We start from the raw sequence: 14,412 nt of genomic DNA on the forward strand, positions 1-14,412 counted from the left end.
AGGAAGAGGAGGAGGTGGGAGAGGAGGGGAAGGAAGAGGAGGAGGAGATGGAGGAGGAGGAGGAGGAGGAGGAGAGGAGGGAGGAATAGCGGTACCCGTGCTAGGGTAGGGACGTAAAAATTTGTGTGTGAATTTATGACCCTCTTGAACTCGACTATTTGTACTCACCTATTTGTGGTTGCAGGGGTCGAGTCTTAGCTCCTGGTCCTGCCTCTTCACTGGTTGCTACTGGGTCCTCTCTCTCCCTGCTCCATGAGCTTTATCAAACCTCGTCTTAAAACTATGTATGGTTCCCGCCTCCACTACGTCACTTTCTAGGCTATTCCACTGCCTGACAGCTCTATGACTGAAGAAATACTTCCTAACATCCCTTTGACTCATCTGAGTCTTCAACTTCCAATTGTGACCTCTTGTTTCTGTGTCCCCTCCCTGGAACATCCTGTCTTTGTCCACCTTGTCTATTTCGCACAGTATTTTATATGTTATGTCTTCCCTGACCCTCCTGTCCTCCAGTGTCGTCAAGCCGATTTCTCCTTAACCTTTCTTCATAGGACATTCCCCTTAGCTCTGGAACTAACCTTGTCGCAAACCTTTGCACTTTCTCTAATTTCTTGACGTGCTTGATCAAGTGCGGGTTCCAAACCGGTGCTGCATACTCCATTATGGGCCTGATGTACATGGTGTACAGTGTCTTGAACAATTCCTTACTAAGGTGTCGCAATGCTGTTCTCAGGTTTGCCAGGTGCCCATATGGTGCAGCAGTTATCGGGTTGATGTGTACTTCTGGAGACATGCTCAGTGTTATACTCACCCCAAGACCTTTCTCCTTGAGCGAGGTTTGCAGTCTTTGGCCACCTAGTCTATACTCCATCTGCGGTCTTCTGTGCCCTTCCCCGATCTTCATGACTGCATTTGGCGGGGTTAAATTCGAGAAGCCAGTTGCTGGACCAGGTGTCCAGTCTGTCCAGGTCTCTTTGAAATCCTGCCTGATCCTCATCTGATTTAATTCTCCTCATTAACTTCACATCATCTGTGAACAGGGACACTTCTGAGTCTAACCCTTCCATCATGTCGTTCACATATACCAAAAATAGCACTGTCCTAGGACCGACCCCTGTGGGACCCCGCTCATCACAGGTGCCCACCGTGATACCTCATCACATACCTTGACTCATTGTTGCCTCCCTGTCAGGTATTCTGTGATCCATTGCAGTGCCCTTCCTGTTATATGCGCCTGATCCTCTAGCTCCTGCACTAATGTCTTTTGAGGAACTGTGTCAAAGGCCTTCTTGCAGTCCAAGAAGATTCAATCAGCCTACCCCTCTCATGTCTTACTCCTGTTACTTTATCATAAAACTCCAGAAGGTTTGTGACACAGGATTTGCCTTCCATGAATCCGTGCTGGTTGGCGTTTATACTCTTGTTCCATTCCAGGTGCTCCACCACTCTCCTCCTGATAATCTTCTCCATAACTTTGCATACTATACACGTCAGTGACACAGGTATAGACTAGTGCCTCTTTTCTGTCTCCTTTTTTAAAAATGGGAACTACATTTGCCGTCTTCCATACCTCAGGTAGTTGCCCAGTTTCCAGGGATTTGTTGAAGATTGTGGTAAGTGGCACACACAGCATATCCACTCCCTCTCTAAGGACCCATGGGGAGATGTCTGATCCCATTGCCTTTGAGGTGTCGATGTCCCTTAGCAGCTTTTTCACCTCCTCATTTGTATGTATGTCATCCAACACTTGTTGGTATATTCCTTGCTGGTGTCCCCCTCTGTTCTGTCCCCCCAGAGGCCTTCCTGTCTCCACTGTAAATACTTCCTTAAATCTCATGTTGAGCTCCTCACATACCTCTTGATCATTTCTTGTGAGTTCCCCACCTTCTTTCCTCAGCCTTATCACCTGGTCTTTGTTGTTTTCTTCCTAGTGTGGCTATACAGCAGTTTCGGGTCAGACTTGACTTTCGATGCTATGTTGTTTTCATGCTGTCGCTGGGCCTCCCTCCTTATCTGTGCATACTCGTTTCTGGTTCTACTAATCTCCTTATTTGTATGTGCACATGTGTGTACATGTATGCGTACGGCTGTGTGTGTTACTGTACTGTCACCTGAGCCTTCTTTCCTGGTTCTACTTTAATTTAGCAGTAAAATAAATCACTGGCTTTTTTGGGCTCTCCCAGTTTATCTACACTAGATTCTCTACAACTATGCTGCTATTTATGACAATCTATGCTCATTATTTGTGTATGGCTGAATGAATACAATATGAGTGTATTTTGCCTGACCTATGTGTCTGCGCACCTTGCTGATGTGTGTAGCACCACTAAAGTCCCTTTCCAGTTACTCCCTCTTAGTAAGTGTTGAGTGTTCTATTATGACATCCAGCTCTCCAGAGCAGGGTTCAAGACCCTCAGCTATCAGTATTGCAGGGCCAGACCCAAAATCCATCATACAATCACAAAAAGGCTTAGTACTTTACGTCCGGCACCTGGGTTCTGTGTAGGTGCAGCTGCGTGATGCTTCTTCTCAGTCACGGTACTTGTTCCTTCCTGTTTCACTGTATGCACTGTAGTCACTAGCTCATCTTAGTTTTTCACTGCACTCGCTGTGTTTACTGACACATCTGTGTGTGTGTGTGTGTGTCTGTATGTGTGTATACTGTACGTTTTCTACCATGAAGCAAGTAAAATCTAACACTAGAAATTAGATGGGAAATGAAACACTGGATGCATGTCTTCAACGTGCCACTACCAACATCAGAATTGATATGGAGAGACTGGTAAAAGAAAGATCTCGACCAAAGGCATCTCATTAGTAGGTAAGAACATGAGTACCATTATTTCTGTATAAATTTAGAGTTAAAAAAAAAGGGTTCTTTACCTGTAGGCCCTGCCTAGACCCACTGTGTCAATAAAATTTCATATAATTTTTTTTAATCATAATATAGGTCTTATGTACAGTGGAACCTCAGTTGTCATCTGCATTACTTGTTGAACAAATCGGTTTTCGAACGAGGAATTCAAGAAACAATGTCCTGGTTTTCGTATGTTCTCTTCGTTGTCGACCAGACGACTCAGGTCACGTGTTCACAGAATGCGCCAGTGAAAGACAGGCTCACTGTTACTGTGTGGTAATGTAAGTGGGGACTTAAAATTGAAGCCCTTTCTTGTTTATTATTCTGAAAATCCATGAGTTTTTAAAGACAGGACAAAGTGCTTTTAAAACCTACAAACTGAAGTCAGTTTGCGTTTTTAGGTTTTTCTTTACAGTATTTTTACCAAAAATGCGTCTTTACTGGTCCATGCATCTTTACTGGTCAAGTAACCCTATCAGGTACCTCCCTTAACATTTAGAGGCGAAAACAAACATTTATCCATACACATCAATGTCTATCAACAACACTTCAGTTAATTTGTCACAGTACAAGTCTAGATAACGTGTAATTACTACAGAAAATTGGAGAGGAATCTCCCATACTTGCCCATTAGCGGGAAAACACAGCTGTTCTGATGTAAACAAAGGCGTGTTGAGTGTTGCCATCTATGATTAGGTTTATTTTTATTTTATTTTATTTCATTATTTATTTTTGTTTTGATTAATTTTTAAAAATCAATTTTACTCTCCAGACACTTGAACTTTTTAGGTAGGGACCCCTTTGCACTTGCACCATGTGCACAGTCTTGGATGAGCCCCTGAACCCCTTGGACCGCGGGGCCCCCAAATGCGCAGGGCCCTAGGCAAATGCCTAGTTTGCCTATGCGGTAATCCGGCCCTGCTTGGGAGTTTGTTCCACTCATCTACAACTCTATTACCAAACCAGTGCTTTCCTATATCCCTCCTGAATCTGAATTTTTCCAACTTGAAATCATTGCTGCGAGTCCTGTCTTGTCTGGAAATTTTCAGCACACTATTTACATCCCCTTTATTAATTCCTGTTTTTCATTAATATACCTCAGTCATATCCCCCCTAATTCTACGCCTTCAAGAGTGCAGATTCAGGGCCCTCAGTCTATCCTCATAGGGAAGATTTCTGATACATGGGATGAGCTTTGTCATCCTCCTCTGTACGTTTTCCAGTGTATTTATTTCCATTCTGTAATACGGTGACCAAAACTGTGCAGCATAATCTAAATGAGGCCTAACCAAGGATATATAGAGTTGAAGAACAACCTGAGGACTTCTATTAGTTATACCTCTAGATATGAAGTCAAGGATTCTGTTAGCTTTATTGCGAACACTATTGCACTCTTGTCTTGGTTTTAGATTATTGCTAACCAGAACTCCTATATCCTTTTTGCAATTACCTGGAGTTTACCTGGAGAGAGTTCCGGGGGTCAACGCCCGAGCGGCCCGGTCTGTGACCAGGCCTCCTGGTGGATCAGAGCCTGATCAACCAGGCTGTTACTGCTGGCTGCACGCAAACCAACGTACGAGCCACAGCCCGGCTGATCAGGAACCGACTTTAGGTGCTTGTCCAGTGCCAGCTTGAAGACTGCCAGGGGTCTGTTGGTAATCCCCCTTATGACCCCTGGCAGTCTTCAAGCTGGCACTGGACAAGCACCTAAAGTCGGTTCCTGATCAGCCGGGCTGTGGCTCGTACGTTGGTTTGCGTGCAGCCAGCAGTAACAGCCTGGTTGATCAGGCTCTGATCCACCAGGAGGCCTGGTCACAGACCGGGCCGCGGGGGCGTTGACCCCCGGAACTCTCTCCAGGTCCAGGTAACTCCAGGTATGTATGCTGGGAGGCAGTTGAACAGTCTCGGGCCCCTGACACTTATTGTATGGTCTCTTAACGTGCTAGTGACACCCCTGCTTTTCATTGGGGGATGTTGCATTGTCTGCCAAGTCTTTTGCTTTCGTAGTGAGTGATTTTCGTGTGCAAGTTCGGTACTAGTCCCTCTAGGATTTTCCAGGTGTATATAATCATGTATCTCTCCCGCCTGCGTTCCAGGGAATACAGGTTTAGGAACCTCAAGCGCTCCCAGTAATTGAGGTGTTTAATCTCCGTTATGTGCGCCGTGAAGGTTCTCTGTACATTTTCTAGGTCAGCAATTTCACCTGCCTTGAAAGGTGCTGTTAGTGTGCAGCAATATTCCAGCCTAGATAGAACAAGTGACCTGAAGAGTGTCATCATGGGCTTGGCCTCCCTAGTTTTGAAGGTTCTCATTATCCATCCTGTCATTTTTCTAGCAGATGCGATTGATACAATGTTATGGTCCTTGAAGGTGAGATCCTCCGACATGATCACTCCCAGGTCTTTGACGTTGGTGTTTCGCTCTATTTTGTGGCCAGAATTTGTTTTGTACTCTGATGAAGATTTAATTTCCTCGTGTTTACCATATCTGAGTAATTGAAATTTCTCATCGTTGAACTTCATATTGTTTTCTGCAGCCCACTGAAAGATTTGGTTGATGTCCGCCTGGAGCCTTGCAGTGTCTGCAATGGAAGACACTGTCATGCAGATTCGGGTGTCATCTGCAAAGGAAGACACGGTGCTGTGACTGACATCCTTGTCTATGTCGGATATGAGGATGAGGAACAAGATGGGAGCGAGTACTGTGCCTTGTGGAACAGAGCTTTTCACCGTAGCTGCCTCGGACTTTACTCTGTTGACGACTACTCTCTGTGTTCCGTTAGGAAATTATAGATCCATCGACCGACTTTTCCTGTTATTCCTCTAGCACGCATTTTGTGCGCTATTACGCCATGGTCACACTTGTCGAAGGCTTTTGCAAAGTCTGTATATATTACATCTGCATTCTTTTTGTCTTCTAGTGCATTTAGGACCTTGTCGTAGTGATCCAATAGTTGAGACAGACAGGAGCGACCTGTTCTAAACCCATGTTGCCCTGGGTTGTGTAACTGATGGGTTTCTAGATGGGTGGTGATCTTGCTTCTTAGGACCCTTTCAAAGATTTTTATGATATGGGATGTTAGTGCTATCGGTCTGTAGTTCTTTGCTGTTGCTTTACTGCCCCCTTTGTGGAGTGGGGCTATGTCTGTTGTTTTTAGTAACTGTGGGACGACCCCCGTGTCCATGCTCCCTCTCCATAGGATGGAAAAGGCTCATGATAGGGGCTTCTTGCAGTTCTTGATGAACACAGAGTTCCATGAGTCTGGCCCTGGGGCAGAGTGCATGGGCATGTCATTTATAGCCTGTTCGAAGTCATTTGGCATCAGGATAACATCGGATAGGCTTGTGTTAACCAAATTTTGTGGCTCTCATAAAAAATTCATTTTGATCTTCGACTCTCAGTCTGGTTAGCGGCTTGCTAAAAACTGAATCATATTGGGACGTGAGTAGCTCACTCATTTCCTTGCTGTCATCTGTGTAGGACCCATCTTGTTTAAGTAGGGGCCCAATACTGGACGTTGTTCTCGACTTTGATTTGGCATAGAAGAAATACTTTGGGTTTCTTTCGATTTCATTCATTAAGTGTCTTAGTGTTTCCTCATATGTAATCATACATGCTAGATCTGTAAAAGTCTTATGTTAATTATTAAAGGCTTTTTGTATATTTTGATTCCTTTTCCAATACATGCAAAACCAAAAATAAAGAACACCAGGTTTCAATTTCAAGTCATGTAGGTTTCTGATAGTTATTTAATATAACCATAGTACTAGTGAGTGTGCAATGTATTAGTTTCTATGATATTGTTTTTGTATATAAATTTTTAGATATTCATAGTACCATTGAATGCGCAATGCATTAGTTTATATGACATTCTTTTGTATATAAAATTTCATACACAATATGAATAAGACTGTCAGGTTTGGTTATATATTTATTTGGTGTTTAAGGTATGTTCCGATAGTTCTCTGTTTAGTTATATGTATTGTTGTCTTGGTTTAGAAAGACACGTAAGCAAACACTATAACATATTTATTAGAAAACGTTTCGGTCCTGGGACCTTGATCACTTCTAATAAATATGTTATAGTGTTTGCTTACGTGTCTTTCTAAACCAACTTGTCGGTATTTATTACCAAGGTTTATACCATATTGTTGTCTTACATAAAGTTTTCACGGTTCTTGTTTTAAAATCAATTTTGTATACCACACATGTATACTGTGTTTTAAGTCAATTATGTATAACATACATGTATACTGTGTTTTTTAAATAAAAATATAAGAAAAAAGTTGTTGTTGGTATGAGAAGTGCGTTGTTCATATTGTTGATGAAATCAGTTACAGTCTGATCATCTGGTAGGCCAAGGTTGATATTGAAGTCTCCAGCTAATGATGCAAGGTGTGACAATAGTCCATCTGGCAAAGTTTACATTTCGTTTGGTCTACATCTAGTGGTGGGAGAATGATTTTTTATACTTTTAGCTAACACTTTACCTGGAGTTTACTGGGAGAGAGTTCCGGGGGTCAACGCCCCCGCGGCCCGGTCTGAGACCAGGCCTCCTGGTGGATCAGAGCCTGATCAACCAGGCTGTTGCTGCTGGCTGCACGCAAACCAACGTACGAGCCACAGCCCGGCTGATCCGGAACTGACTTTAGGTGCTTGTCCAGTGCCAGCTTGAAGACTGCCAGGGGTCTGTTGGTAATCCCCCTTATGTGTGCTGGGAGGCAGTTGAACAGTCTCGGGCCCCTGACACTTATTGTATAGTCTCTTAACGTGCTAGTGACACCCCTGCTTTTCATTGGGGGGATGGTGCATCGTCTGCCAAGTCTTTTGCTTTCGTAGTGAGTGATTTTCGTGTGCAAGTTCGGTACTAGTCCCTCTAGGATTTTCCAGGTGTATATAATCATGTATCTCTCCCTCCTGCGTTCCAGGGAATACAGGTTTAGGAACCTCAAGCGCTCCCAATAATTGAGGTGTTTTATCTCCGTTATGCGCGCCGTGAAAGTTCTCTGTACATTTTCTAGGTCGGCAATTTCACCTGCCTTGAAAGGTGCTGTTAGTGTGCAGCAATATTCCAGCCTAGATAGAACAACTTGTAAATATAAATCACTCATTCTACCTTATTCCCAGTATATCTCCTCTATAGTATAATAATAAGATATCTCCTTTCTAGTTTAATAATAAGATATTAAAAGGATTCCAATGGAAAGAAGTGACTTTGACTTTTTTTTTTTTTGGTTATCCTAGGTTCTCTACACGAAAATGATTGTTATAGGAATGCAGTTAGAAGCCTGAGTAGATCTATAACCCACTATGATAACATGAACGTAGATAAGTATGTTTATGGAGCAACTTGCAATGTGAACACTGACTGATGTTGTAGTGGCCAGGCTTAGGCTTGGTTACAAGTACTGACTGATGTTGTAGTGGCCAGGCTTAGGCTTGGTTACAAGTACTTCTGGCAGTTTGGCAGACACACAGATGATGATCAAACTAAATGTAAATTATGTGATCAGGCATATGGTCACTGTCTTGAACACTATGTGCTTAATTGTCCACTTATTGAAGAATACAGAGACAGACAGTATAATAACCTATGTGACATGTCAAGATATCTTATTAATGAAAATAAGATACCAGATGTACTAAGCAAATTTCCTAAATTTGCTTGTAACAGATAAGTGAACTATAGATATGTAGATATAAATCCATATGTATACCTGTTAACCCTTTGGGGCCTAGTTCCTAGGGCTTTTGTGTATCCACATGCTCTTGCGCTACCGTCCACAGGATGGATATGGGGTGCACAATAAACTAGCTACTTCGGTGGCAAAATCTATCTAAATCTAATCTACACATATGCTGCTATGTATGATAATCTATGTAACTGTATTTGTGTATACCTGGATGAACTTACTGGAGACCGAAATGTTGCCTCAATAAAGTGTCACAATATTTGCACGTGAGTCCTTTTACCTAATATTTAAAGGGACTTATATGCAAGATATCGCTATTATGACTATAAAAACAAAATGTTTACGTCGTGGCATTAATCAAGGTCTCCAGTTGTTGTGGGGTTGTAGCTGACTTCTCGTCTCTCATTCATCTTAGAGCTGCTGCTCAGGCAAGACCTTGTAATTCCCGTTCACCCACCGTAAGTAATAGTAGATATAGAAAATACAGTTTGGAAGTTGTATACCTTTAGATGACACCCAAAATGCATACAGCTAGGCTGGGCAGGATACAATAATATAGGAAACTAAAGTTACCGGTTTCTGTGATAAATAAAAAAAATAAAGTGCTATACCGTGACTGGAACAATACACAAATAACCCGCACATAGAAGAGAGGAGCTTACGACGACGTTTCGGTCCGACTTGGACCATTTGTGTGTTGTGTTCTGTGATAAGGTAAGATCAGTTTTATTCGGATTTTTAACCTGGAAGAATAAACTGAGTGGTTATAACTATGACCATAATTTCTAAAGGGTTGGACCGGTAAGCCATCGTAAGGCCTCGGTCAGATGACCTAAAGCTCCAATGGTGGGTCATCATCTGACATGGACCCATGTCAGGAGACACTTGTCCTGTTTCTTGACAAACCTTACCTAACCTAACCGGAGGGTTAGCCACCCAAGATAACCCAGGGTTGGGAGGGTTAGCCACCCAGGATAACCCAGGGTTGGGAGGGTTAGCCACCCAGGATAACCCAGGGTTGGGAGGGTTAGTTTACCTGGAGTTTACCTGGAGAGAGTTCCGGGGGTCAACTCCCCCGCGGCCCGGTCTGTGATCAGGCCTCCTGGTGGATCAGAGCCTGATCAACCAGGCTGTTACTGCTGGCTGCACGCAAACCAACGTACGAGCCACAGCCCGGCTGGTCAGGAACCGACTTTAGGTGCTTGTCTAGTGCCAGCTTGAAGACTGCCAGGGGTCTGTTGGTAATCCCCCTTATGTATGCTGGGAGGCAGTTGAACAGTCTCGGGCCCCTGACACTTATTGTATGGTCTCTTAACGTGCTAGTGACACCCCTGCTTTTCATTTGGGGGATGTTGCATCGTCTGCCAAGTCTTTTGCTTTCGTAGTGAGTGATTTTCGTGTGCAAGTTCGGTACTAGTCCCTCTAGGATTTTCCAGGTGTATATAATCATGTATCTCTCCCGCCTGCGTTCCAGGGAATACAGGTTCAGGAACCTCAAGCACTCCCAGTAATTGAGGTGTTTTATCTCCGTTATGCGCGCCGTGAAGGTTCTCTGTACATTTTCTAGGTCAGCAATTTCACCTGCCTTGAAAGGTGCTGTTAGTGTGCAGCAATATTCCAGCCTAGATAGAACAAGTGACCTGAAGAGTGTCATCATGGGCTTGGCCTCCCTAGTTTTGAAGGTTCTCATTATCCATCCTGTCATTTTTCTAGCAGATGCGATTGATACAATGTTATGGTCCTTGAAGGTGAGAGCCTCCGACATGATCACTCCCAGGTCTAACCCAGGGTAACCCAGGGTTGGGGGGGTTAGCCACCCAGGATAACCCAGGGTTGGGAGGGTTAACCACCCAGGATAACCCAGGGTTGGGAGGGTTAGCCACCCAGGATAACCCAGGGTTGGGAGGGTTAGCCACCCAGGATAACCCAAGAAAGTCAGTGCGTCAACGGGAGCTGTCTTAGTCTTTATTTCTGTTGGGGTCCTTCAATTTTGTACTTCAGGATGCGACCCACACCAGTCGACTAACACCCATGTACCTAATTACTGCTAGGTGAACAGTGACAGCAGATATAATGCCAAATATTTTCGCCCATGCCAGGGATTGAACTACGGACACTCAGTGTGTGAAGTGAGCTCATTGCCATCGCTTCAGTATTTACTTAGCAAGTGACTCTTTCTGGCATATAGTCCCCTCACGGAAGGCTCCTTGACGTTGGTGAGAGGCTCTTGATTTAGGGAATTGGATCTGTGCTCCAGTTCCCCGAATTAAGCCTGAATGCCTTCCACATCCCCCACCATGCGCTGTATAATCCTACGGGTTTAGCGCTTCCCCTTGATTGTAATAATAATAATAATCTGGCATATGATTCCTTGATCTCAGTGGGGCTCTTAATCCAAGAAACTAGATATACCCTCCTTCCGTAGACCGAACCTGACTGCCTTCTATTCCCTAGATGTTACATGACTACTGCGTAATTAAAATAATGCAGCCTATATACATTATTTTTTATTGTAACACCATATGTTAGAATATATATATAGCAGAAAACGAAAAAAAATCGTCGCATGTTTGGATTTTTTGAAGACTGTTGATCAAACTGGTCGGCAAGGGTTTAGTTCACTGATTTTTTTTTTTTTCAAGCTAGGATGATTTCTGTTTTTTTTTAAGATACAATGCTCGAATGTTTCTCGTTCTGATAACTGTTCATGCATTCTCCCAATCAAGACCCAAAAGTTCTCATAAGAACATAAGAACATACTTAGCTCTGTGAAGACCTGTTTGTGTTCTCTCTGTGAATCTGAACCAGGATGCCCTCTCTTGAGCAACTTTACCAGCAGCTGAGAGAAGAGCTCAGAGTTGCTAAGCTGGAGATACGGCGATTAACGGAGGAGAACAAGAGGATTCGTAGTAATCCTCCTGTTGTGAGTCCCCAGGTTAAGAGGGGAGCTTGGTCAGTGGCCAGGCAACATGGAACCAAGCTGAGGATCAAGAAAACGGTTGGAGAGGCAGAAACAACGAGAAATCAGAAGACTACCGTGGAAACTTCCAACCCATTCTCCATGCTACCTGACGAATGTGAGTGTTCTACTGGGAATGCCACAACGAGCACCAAGGAAGCATTGGCAGACGTGAATGAGACATCCCTAGAAACCACAACGAAGACCATCGACGAATTCCACAAGTGGTGTAATGCTACCTGACGAATGTGAGTCGACTACTGGGAGCATCACGAAGGACGACGCCAAGGAATGTAAAAATATTGTTGTTGTTGGGGATAGCCAGATTAGGTACATGGATAGGGCATTCTGCTTGAAGGATAGGAGTAGGAGGCAGAGAGTGTGTTTTCCTGGGGCTGGGATGAAGGATATTGTTAGCCGTCTGGATGACATCATGAGAGGTAATGGGAGCAATCCTATTATCTGTCTCAGTGCTGGAGGCAACGATGTTGGCAGACGTAGGAGTGAGGACCTGATTAGCAGGTATAGGTCAGCAATAGAGATAATTAGGAGGAAGGGTGGGAAACCTTTCATATGTGGCATTTTGCCAAGGAGAGGAGTTGGAAATGAATGGTTGTCCAGAGCAATTGGTGTCAATTGCTGGCTGGACAAATACTGTAAGGAAAATGCGGTAACATTCATTGACACCTGGGACCTCTTCTATGACAGAAATGACATGTATGCCAGGGATGGGGTTCACTTATCTAGGTGTGGGGTGGGAGCACTGGCCAACGCAGTGGAGGGAGCTGTTAGGTCTTTAAACTAGGAATAGTTAGTGGTATGGGTTTTTGCGGGAAAACTGTGAAGTCTCAGGGTAGTAATATGAGTACTAGGAGAACTAGTAATAGGCAAAATAAGGTGGATATTGGAAAGCCAGTGGCACTAATTGACAAGGACAGTAATAGGTTTAGTGGAATAACAGAAAGGAGCAGGAAGGGTAAAGAGAGAGGAGGGTCTTTAAATATTTATTACACAAATAGTCGCAGTGCTAGGAATAAGATGGACGAGTTGAGACTAGTTGCTAGTGCAGGTAACATAGATGTATTTGCCATTACTGAGACGTGGTTTAATTCAAAAAGTCGGGACATGCCTGCAGAATGTCACATTCAGGGTTTTAAATTGTTCCAAGTAGATAGAAGTATCGGGAAGGGGGGTGGGGTGGCACTGTATGTCCGAGATCGTCTAACAAGTGAATGTAACTTAAGAGTCTTCAATCTTTCTTCATATGGAAGATTTCTAATGCTATGTATTAATTTAGTCATCCTACGCTGAATGTTTTCTAACGAATTTATGTCCATTCTGTAATATGGAGACCAGAATTAAGCTGCATAATCTAGGTGAGGCCTTACTAATGATGTATAAAGTTGCAGTATGACCTCTGGACTTCTGTTGCTTACACTTCTTGATATAAATCCCAGTAATCTATTTGCCTTATTACGTACGCTTAGGTATTGCTGTCTTGGTTTAAGGTTGCTGCTTACCATAACCCCCAAGTCCTTTTCGCAATCTGTATGGTTAAGTTCTACATTATTTAACTTATAAGTGCTAGGGTTATGGACACTCCCGAGCTTCAGAACCTTGCATTTATCTACATTGAACTGCATCTGCCACTTTTCTGACCAAGAGTAGAGTTTGTCTAAATCCTCCTGAAGTTCCCTAACATCTACGTTTGAATCAATTATCCTACCTATCTTCGTGTCATCGGCGAATTTGCTCATATCACTAGTAATTCCTTCATCAAGATCATTGATATATATTATAAACAACAACGGGCCCAAGACTGATCCCTGTGGAACGCCACTTGTTGGTTTAGAAAGACACGTAAGCAAACACTATAACATATTTATTAGAAAACGTTTCGGTCCTGGGACCTTGAAGTGATCAAGGTCCCAGGACCGAAACGTTTTCTAATAAATATGTTATAGTGTTTGCTTACGTGTCTTTCTAAACCAACTTGTCGGTATTTATTACCAAGGTTTATACCATCTTGTCTGACACTGCAACACACTATGGACATAGCATACAGAGAATACCTTTCTCTCCTACTCAAAGCTAATAGTCTTCGGAACCGACACGGCTTCATCAGTCCATACGTAGGAGAAACTTGAAGAACAGGAGGAGAATGAGGTAATCAGTCCCTCAACCTTGAGTCGATGTGTTTAGTCCATCAATCTTGATGGACTGAACACATCGACTCAAGGTTGAGGGATTGATTACCTCATTCTCCTCCTGTTCTTCAAGTTTCTCCTACGTATGGACTGATGAAGCCACTGTGTGGCGAAACGTTTCCTCAATAAAGATACCCAAGAGTTGCACATGTGTCTAATTTATCATCAAATTCTTTATTGTGGTCAACAGCCTCAAAAGCTTTACTGAAGAAAGTTAATAAATTAGTTAGACAAGACCGGCCTCTTGTGAATCCATGCTGAGTATCATTAATCAAGCTATGCTTATCGAGATGGCTTCTTATAATCTCAGCTATAATTGACTCTAGTAATTTGCCTACAATTGAGGTCAGGCTTATTGGGCGGTAATTTGACGGTAACGACTTGTCCCCTGTTTTAAAAATAGGAATTACATTAGCCATCTTCCACATATCAGACACTACACCTGTTTGAAGAGATAAATTAAAAATATTAGTTAATGGTTCACAGACTTCCATTTTGCATTCTTTAAGAACCCTTGAAAAAACCTCATCAGGACCCGGTGACTTATTTTGCTTCAGTCTATCTGTTTCACAACCATTTCACTAGTGACTGTGATGTTACATAATTTATCTTCTTCTGGCCCACTATAAAAATTAATTACCGGAATATTATTAGTGTCTTCCTGTGTAAAAACCGAGAGAAAATAATTATTTAAAA

The 14,412-nt window shown here is 43.1% G+C and overlaps 1 protein-coding gene across 1 annotated transcript in view; it reads left to right on the forward strand.

Moving 5' to 3' along the window:
* Positions 1–8,935: 8,935 nt before the first annotated feature.
* The window catches only part of LOC128685291 (DBH-like monooxygenase protein 1 homolog), a 65,496-nt gene continuing 60,019 nt past the window's right edge, over positions 8,936–14,412 (forward strand). The window contains exon 1 of the mRNA XM_070086186.1: positions 8,936–9,008. The gene's annotated coding sequence lies outside the window, so the exon portion shown is untranslated. The remainder of the gene's footprint in view (positions 9,009–14,412) is intronic.

The sequence above is a fragment of the Cherax quadricarinatus genome, chromosome 18 (assembly GCF_038502225.1).
Source record: "Cherax quadricarinatus isolate ZL_2023a chromosome 18, ASM3850222v1, whole genome shotgun sequence".
NCBI classification, from domain to species: Eukaryota; Metazoa; Arthropoda; class Malacostraca; order Decapoda; family Parastacidae; genus Cherax; species Cherax quadricarinatus.